The sequence below is a fragment of the Pelodiscus sinensis genome, chromosome 5 (genome assembly GCF_049634645.1).
Source record: "Pelodiscus sinensis isolate JC-2024 chromosome 5, ASM4963464v1, whole genome shotgun sequence".
Classification (NCBI taxonomy): Eukaryota; Metazoa; Chordata; order Testudines; family Trionychidae; genus Pelodiscus; species Pelodiscus sinensis.
The window spans coordinates 125888833-125900695 of NC_134715.1; the positions used below are offsets into that span (position 1 = coordinate 125888833).

Genomic DNA, 11863 nt, shown 5'->3' on the forward strand with positions numbered 1-11863 from the left:
CTGTAATGCTGCTCGTACATCTCATACAAGCCCAGGGAAAAGCTATCTCTGGTCTGAGCCTTCCACTCAGTGGGAATTGATCAACTGCCAGCCTAGTGAAATTTAAAATATTTTCTCCAGTTACTTCATAGCACTCCTTTGGAAGTCAGAACACCTGTGAGGAGATAAATGATCTGCAAACCCCTCTTCAACACCCAGCATGAGAGAACAAAAACCAAGAAGAGAAAAATCTCTCTGCTACAGTTAGATACTATCTACAACACAACAGCTTCCTGCTGTGAAGGGATATGTCTACTCCCAGGACTGCAGGCTGGGAACTGTGTTTTAATTGCATTACAGCGGATTTGTGGAGAGGGAACTTCCAATAACTTACACAGCATTAAAATAGGGTTGGTCCATAGTCATGTCCTGTAATGCTGTGACGTAACAGTACTAGGGATCTAATCCAATCACTAAAATACAAATCAAGAATCTACTCAAATGTATTTATCTGTAACAAAAAACAGGACTATGTAGCACTTTAAAGACTAACAAGATGGTTTATTAGGTGATGAGCTTTCGTGGGCCAGACCCACTTCCTCAGATCAAATAGTGTTGATCTATCAGTATTTATCTGTAGTATTCACACACACAGAGTTATCTGAATATGAAAATACAGAGTAAAATACATAGTATTTCAATACATAGTGAAGTGTACATGAGCACCATTGAAACTTAGCATGGCGGCATTAACAATTACACCATAGTTAAGGTTTGAATTGAGTTTTGCATTGAAAGCCAAGATTCAATTGTATTATGTATGAAGATTACATTGCATCTTCCCTCAGATTACAGCATTCTGTGAGGACAGAATGGATTTCCTAAGAATTTGCAAGCAATCTGTTCATTAGTTTAGGAATAAAAATTAATTAAAATGTATTCTTTGAGTTTAGCATCCAGTGATAGTCTTTGGAATAAAGGTGCTAAAGCCAAGAACTTGACCTTAAAGGGCTTAGTGCCTGGAGTATCTGTTAAAATAAAGATATACTCGAAAGGTCAATATGTTAATAATGTGGCCATATTCTTATCACTTAGCTAGTTACAGGGGTGTAAAAAACAAAGAATCAAAAGCATAACTCACCTGTGTATGGGATTTCTTTCGCGGTGACAGTCTGAGGCCTTGTTCTTTGGCTTAGCAGCAGGGATAGCCAAAAGCTATGAAGCAAAAGATCACATCCTCAAATTCCAAACCAGTCACACTGAAATAAGTTAATATTAGGCTATTAAGAAGGTGATCCAATCTAACACCCGTAGGGTAAAAAAAAGACCCTAGAATGTAGTTGAATAGCAATGAGTAATACTGTGGCACTTCAGCCCTGGTCTACCCTAGGGAGTTACTTCAAATATCTACCCTTATTTTGAAATAAGAAGCAGAGTTTCCACACTACCAAGTTAATGATTTCAAAATCAGGGGCTGGGTATTTTGAAATAACAGCTCCTGCTTTCTACGGCTATGGCTACCTTGCAGCACTACTTTGGGATGCCTCCAGTATCCTCAAACAACTATTCCACATCTTTTGAGCATGCTTGTTATTTTGAAATATGACAGGCTCACTATTCTGACATCCCTGTAAACCTCATTCCACAAGGAAAGTTTAGGAATAGTGATTTATTTCGAACAGGTACTTCCCCCCTGCATCTTCTTTTTCTGATATAAATCGTGAGCCCCTCCCCCCCCCCCCCCCCACACACACACCTTTTTACTCCACTCAAGCTCATCTGAGGAAGTGGGGGTTTGCCCACAAAAGCTCATGTTACTATATATATATATATTTCTTTTAGTCTCTAAGGTGCCACAGGACTATTCTTTGTTTTTAAACTTAAAGAACTAGGCTCTCTCTAGTTCTTTAAGTACTCTAATTCTCTGCAGGCCTCTTTTGGAAGAAGTTTTTCTGGAAGAGATCTTCCAAAAAGACTTCTTCGAAAAAGAGTGTCTACACAGCAAAAGTGCATCGAAAAAGCGATGTGCTTTTTTGAAAGAGAGCATCCACACTGAATGGACGCTATCTCGCATTTAAGCTGTGATTACTATGGACGGAGTGGACACCAGGGCATAGGTGCTTTTTCCTCTTTCCTCTTCTTTTTCCTCTTTCCCTTTTCCCTCTTCCCCATCCACACACGCCTTTTTCTGAAAGAGCTCTTTCAGAAAAAGGCTTCTTCCTTGTAGAAATAGGTTTACCAATGTCGGAAAAACCCCTCTGTTCTTTCAATTTTCTTTCGAAAGAATGTGATTGCAGTGTGGACATAATTCAATTTTTTGCAGAAAAATGGCTGTTTTTCCAAAAAAAATCTTTGTAGTGTAGACATAGTCCTAGAGGTCACCAGATGAAATTAATAGGTAGCAGGTCTAAAACAAACAAAAGAAAGTTTTTTTTCACATAGTGCATGGTCAACCTGTGGAACTCCTTGCCAGAGGAGATTGTGAAGACCAGCACTTTAACCGGTTCAAGAAAGAACTACATAAACTCATGAAGGTTAGGTAAATCAATGGCTATTAACCAGGATGGGTAAGAATGGCATCCCTAGCCTCTGTCAGAGGCTGGGAATCGGTGAAAGGAGAGGGATTGCTTGATGATTCCCTGTTCTGTTCCTTCCCTCTGGGGCATCTGGCATTGACCACTGTTGGAAGACAGGATACTTGACTAGATGGACCTTTGGTCTGACCCAGTATGGCCATTCTTATGTACAGACTAACAGGGCTGCTCCTCTGAGACTTTTAGTTTAATAGCTTTCTTTCTGGCAAGAACTCACTTATCAATAGATATAGTGAGTGAGATATAGTTGTGAAATTTTATAGACATAGTTGTGAAAAACCTCATTTCTTTATTGTTTTGACTTTATGGTGCCCACTATTCGATTATTAATCTGTATGGTCTCTGTCTGGTTCTTTAATTATTTCTGTCTGCTGTCTAATTAAATTTGTGGGATATACATCAATCAAGGTGGCAGGATATAATTTGTCAGGAAATTATGTTACAATACACTAGCATTGGTTTGTAGAACTGCAGTAAAATGACTGGGTATATTACCCAGCTGAGAATATTACTGTTTAAATTGGGGAGGGGGGCAAAAAGGAAGTAAGTGGGGAAAAAAGGAAAATTGGAATCATGCTTGCTGGAAGTTAACCCCAATCAATATTGAATTGTCTGCACTTTGACTTTCTGGTATATTGTTGCTCCCTTTCTGCGTGAGAAGAACCAGGGAAATGGGAGGGTGAAGGGAAAAGCCCTCCAACATCATCAGCGTTGCTTTTCCCCCTCCCCGCAGCATCTTCTATATCCAGCACACTATTTAATATCCTGGAGATGCGTACAACACAGCATACATAGCAACACCCTGCAGTATATTTTCTACTATCACCTTATCTATCAAGGGCTATGTCTATACTACAAGCCTCTTTCGAAAGAGAGTGTCTACACTACAAGCAGATTTTTCAAAAACCAAGCTGCTTTTTCAAAAGACAGTCTAGACGCTCTCTTTAGAAAAGCACAGTTTGCATTCAATAGCACCTTTTTTTGAAGCCTAATCCGAACTAGCTAGTCCGTGCTGCGTGTAGCCGCGTGGCACGGGGTCCGACCTAGCCGGCATTTAAAAATGGCGCCGGCTGACTTTATGCAAATGAAGCCCGGGAAATTCAAATCCCGGGCTTCATTTGCAACACCGTATGACCACATTACCCCCCCTAGTTCGAACTAGGGGGGTAGTGTAGACATACCCAGAGGGACTCAGGTAAAAAGTATCCCCTAATTTCATGTCCCCAGTTTGAAATGACTAAAATCAGATTTTAAAGAGTACCTAGCATGATATAGAACTTTATACACCTAAAGCACAGCTCTCATTGACTTCCATTACAGCTGTGAGTCACATAACATCTGCAGATCAGTCCCCAGGCTCTCCAGTCAGGCATCCAGAAAATGAGAAACACATAGTGAGTGGCCACCTGAGAAAAGTTTGGTTTATGTGATTTGCCCAGACACACAGGAACCCTGTGACTGAGGCAGGAATAGAATCCAATGGTCTAGGGCAGGGGTCTCCAAACTTTTCAGCCCGAGGGCCGCATTAACTATCAAACAGCAGTTCGGGGGCCGACTACACACTTGAGGTCCAAATAAAAAACAATCAAAACATGGATGTTGTTTTTAATTATTTAATATTATTTTATTCAGTTATTATTTAATAACACATTCATACACTACACATGAACACCTGTATTAGTGTGAATGGTGAAATTGTTTCCTGGATGCCAAAATAGCAGACATTTCTGGCTTTAGATTTGTTGTCCCTAACATCAACAGTGACCTGAGATTATCATCGGACAAGTTTGTTCTCAAATTGTTCTTCACGTATTTCATTCTTGAAAATGTTTGTTCACACAGGTATGTTGTTCCAAAGATTGAAAGGTACCTTGATGCAAAAGTTTTGACATTAGGAAAGTCTTCCTTGGGCAAAAACTGGTAAAAACCCACCAGTCCTATTTTGAACTTGTCCCTAAGGAGGTCATTTGCTTGCAACTCAATGACTTCCAGCTGCAGTTCATCTGGGCAACTGGCCACATCTGCTTCAAATGGGTTTTGAAACAATCTCACTTCTTCTGCCTTTGAATCCAAAAAGGTCTCCACGGGCCGGATGAGAGGGCCTCGCGGGCCGCATCCGGCCCCCGGGCCATAGTTTGGAGACCCCTGGTCTAGGGCAATAGTCAGCTTTCTTAACCATGAGTGTCTTTTCTCTTCCTGCAGTATTATGGTGGTTCATTCACTACACGCCTTCCGCAACAAATGAAGCAGAGACTTACAGATGACAGTCTTCTGCACTACACAACCCGGATTCATCATGAACGAGGAAGGGATCCTGTGAGGAAAAAAATCAGGATGTATTCATATAATTAAAGACGATCGTAACGCTTAGACACAAGAGGCCTAATTTCTGCACTCTATAAAAACACAAGTCCCATGACGTGGTTGCATTAACACACAGTGACCTGGGACATCAGCAGTGTTGAAACTTTTACAGCCATCCACACAGACCTGAGCCATCTGAGGTAATGGAGGAACAGATAGCAGTAGTAGGTTGTTGCCCTATCTGTGAGCCAGCTCTAGAAGGGGAGGGAACACTTTGCCACTGGGTTTCATAGATACTTGTCTTCAGCAAAGCAATGGCGAGATGTAGGAATCTTGGGATCTTCTATTCCGGACTTTGGAAGAAGAAGCAGTTTAGTGAGCACAGACTCTTCTGCTTGTTTTCCCCAAGCTTGATTCTTTTTGCCCTATCCCCTTTAACATGTCCTTATCCCCGTCTCATCCTTGAGTCCATGTCTTAATCCTATTCTCCTTGCCTACCCAAACCTAGTCTCTAGTCCTCAGACTTTTTGTCACCATCTTAGTATATAGTTGATTTGTGGGGGACTTGCAGCCTAGTCCAGGGGTGGCCAAGATATGGCCCGTGTGCCAGACCCAGCCCACCAAGCCTTTTAATCAGGCCCACCTGCCCCTGAAGCATGGACCACTGCCACTCAAAGTGGTTACCTGCTCCCTGTGGCACTCTATGCTGCGGTGGTGGGGAGAGGTTTTGAGTACTGCCCCAATCCCCCAGCAAAATCTCTCAGCTCTGACTGGCCAACAGGGGCTGAGAGATTTTGCTGGGAGCAGGGGCAGTGCAGCACAATGTCTCAGCTCCCTTTGGCTGGTTTCCAGTCAGTAGGAGCTCAGAGATTTTCCTGGAGGTGGGGTCAGTGCATGAAGCCTCCTTCTCCACCTCCCCTGCAATGCAGACAACACCATGGAACAGCCAGCCGGGGGCTGCTGGTAAGCAGGGCAGCCTGTGAGCTGCTGAGGCATGTTTGGCTGAGGGTGGTCCCTGCAGAGATTTTAGCTGTTAAACCCTAGCAAATCCCTAGGAAACTTTTGTGATTTTGATTTTTTTCCCTCAAAGGCTTATAACTAGCCCAAATTTCAGTCCCTTTTGAGAGATCACAAAAGGCACATTCCAGACCCACAGATTATAGGCCTGCAAGGTTTGAAGTCCCTGGTTCAAAGCATGGAAGTCATGGTATTGCCAGAAAAGACTGCCAGAATTTTTCAACATGGGAAAAACAATGCAGCTTTCCCTAGCTTCCTCCTAAAAATGACTGGACTGTTGTTGTTGGGGGTCTTTTTTGGAGGGAAGGAGGGAGAATTGGAACAATTCAGACTGAAGCTGATAATCAGCATGGAAGTTTTCAGATCAAACCCATAATTTTGGCAATGTTAAAGGAAATAAAAAATAGGGGCTTATACAAAGCTACCATTCTTGACAATAGCATAATACTCCTTAATTTTGGTGTTTTTAATACTGATAGGGTTATTTCATGATCAGTCCAGAAGTGCCTAAAATCCTAATATAAATAGCATAATAAATTATTCTATTCTAAATAGAACAGACAGACAATATAGTGCCGTTCACGGGAATTATTCAGACATAAACTGGAAATAAAATTCTTGTGCTTGAACGAATAAGAGAAAATACTCCTGAATTGGCAGATTGGCCTCTACAGTCTTATCTGGCATTACACTATAATAAGGTTTTATGGCACAAATAAAGTTATATAGTTTTGCCTCTACATTTTGCTTAAATATCACATTCAGAATAATTCTGTATGGAAATTTATTCAAATCTTTGAGTCTCCACTGGTTTGTTTATAGCATTACTTCCTTCCTTGGGAAATTCCTTTCAGAGGCTCATGTAAAATGTGCACATTTTCTAATGACATTCAGAGTCTTCTCGATAGGAAACTTTAAAAAAAAAATCCGCCGCCTTAGTTTCTGAAGTGAGTGGGCACACATTTTGGGCTGCTGCAAGGGACAATAATATTTTTCCTGTGCAAGTTACATGACTGTTGCCACTTGTCTTGTTCACAGGCAGGAAAAGGCCAATGGGAAACATCTATTATGAACCTATGACAGGTACAGGAATGCAGCACCCCATGGACTGCTAAGTCTTATATATTAGAAAGATACAAATGTATTGTAGTAGTGCCACCAATTCCCAGTTATGTATCAGGGCCCCGCTGTTCTAGGTGCTATGCCAAAACCACTTGAGTGTTGTCCTGGCAGATATTTAGGACTGTAAAGAAAGCTGGGTCCAAGTGACACACCAGTGTTCCCTTGGTGACATTCTACACTGAAGTTCTTCCAAAGAGGAAATCCTTCTGCCTGTCTCCTCCCTTCAGGCTTCATACCACATAGTAGGCAAAAGGACAGCTGCTGTTCCATTATACTGAAGGTTAGAAGTCCTCAGTTCTATTCCTGTCTTTACTACCAGCCTGCAGTGTGGCCTTTCTGTACCTCAGGTTCCTTCCTGTGATGATATTGACTTCCTTGTAAAGTGAGTTGGAACCTCTGGTTGGAAAGCACTCTAGCATAGCTAGGCAGCATTATTACTGAGTCTTAAACCAGCGCTCTAACCACTAGGCCAGAATGAGGAGACATGCAGTTGTTGCATGCTACGGCACTATTGCACAGAGCGGGCACTCACTTCTGAACCAGCATGATCGGTGGTAGGAGTAAGATCCGGTGGTTTGATTGGTTCTTTACATTCTATTTTGCATACTGAGTGTCTACGTCACACCAGTGTTTCTGCCTTTGCTGAGTAGGACCTATCAGGCTCTGTCTTTACTTTCTTAGAACCAACATGGAGGTGCAGACTATGCTTTGCAATGTGGAGGGCATTCAGAATCTCACTACACTCTGAACTTCCACCTCTATAGTTCTAATGGGATTTTCAGCTTGGAGGTGAATGGCTGATTTTCTGTTTTCCCTATACTCTCTCCAGCCACTGGATCATTTTGTGTTTCTCCTTTTATCTGGTCAACTTATATTTTGGAAAAGAGCAGACACTGCGTCATATTCAAGTTCTTGTTCTACATCTCCTAGTTTTCACTAGTTACATGTGAAGACAATTGCTTGTTGGATTTGTATTCCACATTTGTAATACTTTTGTGATTTTAGCTTCACCTTCTAAGGCCACGGCTAAGGTTGGGGTAGTTTTGAACCTCAGTGGTATTGAAAGCCAGGGCTGCCCAGAGGATTCAGGGGGCCTGGGGCAAAGCAATTTTGGGGGCCCCTTCCTGGCACTCCCTGTCTCAGACCTCAGACATTCTCATGGGGGCCTGTGAGGGGGTCACTCACCACCGTAGCGGGGGTCCGTCATCTGTCCCCGGAATCAGTCCATTCCGCCCGCACAGGCCTTCGCTCACGGGGCATTTCCCCTCTGGAATCTTCTAGTCGCGTTGCTCTCTTCGCCACACTGCCCTCCGGCAGTGCCCAAGTCACTCGCTCTGAGCCCCCCTTCCAGGGGTTTGGTGTCTCTCCAGCAGGCCTGTCCGCAGGCCTAGCAGGCTGGCTGGTTGTCTGTCCGAGCGCCCTGGCCCAGCCTAACTCTCTAGCCCTGCCCTAGCTCCAGAGAGCATCCTGCTCCCTCGGCCGCCAGGCTCTCAGCCTTGCCGCAGGCCTAGCAGGCTGGCCGATTGGCTGTCCAAGCGTCCTGGCCCAGCCTGACTCTCTAGCCCTGCCCTAGCTCCAGAGAGCATCCTGCTCCCTCGGCAGCCAGGCTCACACTCCCTTGGCTGAAGCAGCCCTGCCCTTTTATAGCCCCCAGCTGGGCCTTAATTGGCCAACGCCACCCAGCTGGGCTGAACTCCCCGGGCCTGCTCCAGGCTGGGGTTTGGCTCTTAAGGGGCCAGTACAGGGCAGCTGCCCTGTTACAGGGCCCCTGCGGGGCTTGGGGCAAATTGCCTCCCCTCTGGGTGGCCCTGCTGAAAGCTTCCCATAAAGTACTGTATCCCCTGAACTCCGTTTGAAAAACTTGCAGGATTGGGCCCTGTAAGAGTCTTCCAGCTGTGAGAGTACCTAAAATGGAGTTACTATTAATCAATGGTTGCACATGCCAGTATAGATGGCAGAGAAAAAATAAATCCTCTAAATTCCTTCAGCTCTTTCATATTGCTACTAAACTGCAGTGTGATCACTATGGGTTGTTGCTTTTTTCTGTTTGCACTAAGATGTTCCTTTGCACTTTAGCATTTCATCAGAGGTGTCTGGGAGGAACGTGCATGATGATTTTTCCTAATGGGGAATCTGTTTTGTTTTGGCCTTTTGATGTCTGTTAGTTTAAAGGAATAAAAATACTTAAACCGGATGAATAATTCCTCTGAACCAATAGTGCTTTAATGCTGGATGCTGGGGGTGGAGTGGTAACGTATTATCTCACTTAATTAATCCCATTTTGCAGCCTTACATTTATTTACCTGTGGCAATCCAATCACATTTTAATTGGAGCATTGTTTAATTAAAAGTGAGGCATCTAAACAATTGCAGTCATTGTTTATCTGTAAAGCATAGCTTAGTTTTGTATTTATGTTTTTAGCAGCAAACCCAACTGGAGGAGGTTTGTGGCAAACATTCTCCTCACGAGGCTGTTTCTTCTGTGCATCTAAATGGAATAATTGAGAACTAGAATTTATTCATGTGTTTGAAATTGCATCTTATTTTTCACCTCAGGTGTCTGCATTTGATACCGGTGCCAACAATAATACATCAACAGCTGCATGATTTCACCACACACTGAACCTGTTTTTTCGCACGCTTGCCTGTTAAATACAGAGTGTCACCCAGATTTTCTGCCAGCATAAATGGAGAATGCTATGACTGACAAACTTCTGAGGCCTCACACTTCTTTGGTTTTGGGGTGGGGGAGGGTTCCTTCTGCCAACTGAGACACTGCCTATGAAATAAACGTCTCATGCTTTTAAAAGATAAATATCCTATTCTGGTGGTTATTGTTGGCACCTTAAATCGTTACTGCTTTAAAGATTTTTTTTTTTAACATTCTAATTTACCTTTCACGGAATCCCAAACTGTTTATTGTGTGGTCTGATTTATGCTGCGGGTTCAGCACAGCACACTGCAAGTGAAACCTAGATTGCGAGTCTCATTCCCCACATTCCTTAGCCTTGCTAGAGAACAGCTAGGAGCCATTATATTTTTAAATACTTATCTGGCCACATCCACACAGTATCTGAGCCCTGCACAAGAACCCTGTGAGGAACAGCAATGTTATTGTCCCCATTTACAGGTAGGAAACTGAGGCAAAGGGGGCTAGATCCACAGAGGGGACTTAGGCACAGCACTGCAAGGTGCTTCCCTCCCAGGGGAATCCTTAGGCCAGAGATGGGTGCCCCGGAGTTAGTACCTCAGAATGGGGGGAGTTAGTATCTCAGAATGGGATTCACAATAGGCAGTATGCTGAGTGGGGAGCTATCTAAACAAACCACTAAGAAGTGCCAAGGAGAGGGGTGGAGTCTATATAGTGCCCCCACAAATAGCATCAGGAGACTATCTGTGCTTGGCATTCCCAACAATGAACCTTCTCCTGGGGGTAGGCCAAAGGTGATGTGTGGGAGGGGATAAGTGGGGTTACATGCCCTTCCAACCCAGATTTGCTTTTCCATGACCTTGATCATGCTATCAGTGATGTCTTCTCCATCCTGCTTTTTAGCCTCTATGGAGGAGTAATTGATGACTTCCTTCATAGAATCATAGAGATGGAAGAGACCTCAGGAGGCCATAAAGTCCAGCCCCCTGCCCAAGACAGGACCAATCCCAACTAAATCAACCCAGCCAGGGCTTTGTCAAGCTGAGACTTTAAAACCTCTAAGGATGGAGATTCCACCACCTCCCTAGGGAACCCATTCCAGTGCTTCACCACTCTCCTAGGGTGTGTCTAAATTACATGGCTCCATCGATGGAGCCATGTAGATTAGGCAGGACAGCAAAGGGAAATGAAGCGATGATTTAAATAAACACTGCTTCATTAAAATCAAAATGGCCGCCGTGCTGTGCCGATCAGCTGATTGTCGGCACAGCGCAGCAGTCTAGAAGGGGATCTGCCGACCCCAGACCCGTTCATCAGCAGATCACGAGGCATAAAGGAGCTGCTGATGAAGGATTCTGGGGTCGGCAGATCCCCGTCTAGACTGCCGCGCTGTGCCGGCAATCAGCTGATCGGCACAGCGCGGTGGCCGATTTGATTTAAATGAAGCGGCGATTATTTAAATCACCGCTTCATTTCCCTTTGCCGTCCTGCCTAATCTACATGGCTCTGTCGACGGAGCCATATAGTTTAGACACACCCCTAATTAAATAGTTTTTCCTACTATCCAGCCTAGACCTCTCCCACTGTAACTTGAGACCATTGCTCCTTGTTCTGCCATCCATCACTACTGTGAACAGCCTTTCTCCATACTCTTTTGTACCTCCCTTCAGGAAGTTGAAGGCTGCTATCAAATGCTCCCTCACTCTTCTCTTCTGAGGACTAAGCAAACCCAAATCCCTTAGTCTCTCCTCATTGGTCACGTGCTCCAGCCCCCTTATCATTTTGGTTGCCTTCCGCAAGACCCTCTCCAATGCATCCACATCCTTTCTGTAGTGGGGGCCCCAGAACTGGACACAATACTCCAGATGTGGCCTTACAAGAGCTGAATAAAGGGGACTAATCAATTCTCTGGATCTGCTGGCAATGCTCCTCCTAATGCACCTTAATATGCCATTAGCCCTCTTGGCTACAAGGGCACACTGTTGACTCATATTCAGCTTCTCATCCACTCTAATCCCCAGGTCCTTTTCTGCAGAACAACTACTTAGCCAGTCAGTCCCCAGCCTGTAACAATACTTGGGATTTTTCCGTCCCAAGGGCAAGACTCTACACTTGTTCATCTTGAACCTCAACTGTTTTCTTGTGGCCCAATCCTCTGATCTGTCTAGGTCACTCTGGACCCTATCCCTGCCCTCCA

General features: G+C 44.1%; 1 long non-coding RNA gene across 1 annotated transcript; it reads right to left on the reverse strand.

Annotated features, from left to right (window-relative positions):
* Window positions 1-1088: 1088 nt before the first annotated feature.
* Window positions 1089-8662, reverse strand: LOC106732377 (uncharacterized). Its single transcript, XR_012903919.1, has 3 exons — window positions 8202-8662; window positions 4832-4887; window positions 1089-1194 (listed from the first exon to the last, which is right to left on the reverse strand). It is a non-coding gene; the product is annotated as an uncharacterized LOC106732377 (long non-coding RNA).
* Window positions 8663-11863: the final 3201 nt, after the last annotated feature.